The 2,254-nt window shown below is 43.1% G+C and overlaps 1 pseudogene; it reads left to right on the top strand.

The window, feature by feature from the left end:
- Positions 1-505: 505 nt before the first annotated feature.
- On the top strand, positions 506-1,118 carry LOC102274856 (large ribosomal subunit protein uL22-like; annotated as a pseudogene).
- Positions 1,119-2,254: the final 1,136 nt, after the last annotated feature.

Genomic DNA, 2,254 nt, shown 5'->3' with positions numbered 1-2,254 from the left:
CTACTGATACAGGGGAGGCTTGAGAAGCTTGGAAAAGGAAAACCTCTCCTTTTTATCTTCTATCTCAGACAGCTGTTTGCATTTTTTTTTTTTTTTGGAAAAGGTCAGTTTTCATTCCAATCCCAAAGAAAGGCAATGCCAAAGAATGATCAAACTACCGCACAATTGCACTCATCTCACACACTAGTAAAGTAATGCTCAAAATTCTCCAAGCCAGGATTCAGCAATACGTGAACCGTGAACTTCCAGTTGTTCAAGCTGGCTTTAGAAAAGGTATAGGAACCAGAGATCAAATTGCAAACATCCGCTGGATCATGGAAAAAGCAAGAGAGTTCCAGAAAAACATCTATTTCTGCTTTATTGACTATGCCAAAGCCTTTGACTGTGTGGATCACAATAAACTGTGGAAAATTCTTCAAGAGATGGGAATACCAGACCACCTGACCTGCCTCTTGAGAAATCTGTATGCAGGTCAGGAAGCAACAGTTAGAACTGGACATGGCTTTTCCGGTAAGCGGCCTGAGGTGACCCCTAAAAATGGTGCGCTATTCACTTGACCCAGAAAACCCCACAAAATCATGCAAATCAAGAGGTTCAAATCTTCGTGTTCACTTTAAGAACACTCGTGAAACTGCCCAGGCCATGAAGGGTATGCATATCCGAAAAGCCAACAAGTATCTGAAGGATGTCACTTTAAAGAAACAATGTGTGCCATTCCGTCGTTACAACGGTGGAGTTGGTAGGTGTGCACAGGCTAAACAGTGGGGCTGGACGCAGGGTCGGCGGCCCAAAAAAAAGTGCTGAATTTTTACTACACATGCTCAAAAATGCAGAGAGTAACGCTGAACTTAAGGGCTTAGATGTAGATTCTCTGGTCATTGAGCACATCCAAGTGAACAAAGCCCCCAAGATGCGGCGCAGGACTTACAGAGCTCACGGTCGGATCAACCCACACATGAGCTCTCCATGACACATTGAGATGATCCTTACTGAAAAAGAACAGATTGTTCCTAAACCAGAAGAGGAGGTTGCACAGAAGAAAAAGATATCCCAGAAGAAACTGAAGAAACAAAAACTTATGGCCCAGGAATAAATGCCGCAAAAAATAAATGCAAATAAAAGTGTTGGTTGTCTTAATTAGTAAATGTATTTCACGTGTTAGCACAAAAAAAAAAAAAAAAAAAAACTGGACATGGAACAACAGACTGGTTCCAAATAGGAAAAGGAGTCCGTCAAGGCTGTATATTGTCACCCTGCTTATTTAACTTATATGCAGAGTACGTCATGAGAAACACTGGGCTGGAAGAAGCACAAGCTGGAATCAAGATTGCCGGGAGAAATATCAATAACCTCAGGTATGCAGATGACACCACCCTTATGGCAGAAAGTGAAGAGGAATTAAAAAGCCTCTTGAAGAAGGTGAAAGAAGAGAGTGAAAAAGTTGGCTTAACGCTCAACATTCAGAAAACGAAGATCATGGCATCCAGTCCCATCACTTCATGGCAAATAGATGGGGAAACAGTGTCAGACTTTATTTTTTGGGGCTCCAAAATCACTGCAGATGGTGATTGCAGCCATGAAATTAAAAGACACTTACTCCTTGGAAGAAAAGTTATGACCAACCTAGATAGCATATTGAAAAGCAGAGACATTACTTTGCCAACAAAAGTCCGTCTAGTCAAGGCTATGGTTTTTCCAGTGGTCATGTATGGCTGTGAGAGTTGGACTGTGAAGAAGGCTGAGCGCCAAAGAATTGATGCTTTTGAGGTGTGGTGTTGGAGAAGACTCTTGAGAGTCCCTTGGACTGCAAGGAGATCCAACCAGTCCATTCTGAAGGAGATCAGCCCTGGGATTTCTTTGGAAGGAATGATGCTGAAGCTGAAACTCCAGTACTTTGGCCACCTCATGCCAAGATTTGACTCATTGGAAAAGACTCTGATGTTGGGAGGGATTGGGGGCAGGAGAAGAAGGGGATGACAGAGGATGAGATGGCTGGATGGCATCACTGACTCTATGGACGTGAGTCTGAGTGAACTCCGGGCATTGGTGATGGACAGGGAGGCCTGGCGTGCTGCAATTCATGGGGTCACAAAGAGTCAGACACGACTGAGTGACTGAACTGAACTGAACTGAAGCTACTGATACAGGAGGGGCTTGAGAAGCTTGGAAAAGGAAAACCTCTCCTTTTCATCTTCTATCTCAGTGAGCTGTTTGCATTTTTTTTTTAACCAGGACATTTGATTACTTTTATAAT

Source organism: Bos mutus, chromosome 18 (assembly GCF_027580195.1).
Source record: "Bos mutus isolate GX-2022 chromosome 18, NWIPB_WYAK_1.1, whole genome shotgun sequence".
NCBI classification, from domain to species: domain Eukaryota; kingdom Metazoa; phylum Chordata; class Mammalia; order Artiodactyla; family Bovidae; genus Bos; species Bos mutus.
This window is presented reverse-complemented; position numbering and strand designations above follow the sequence as displayed.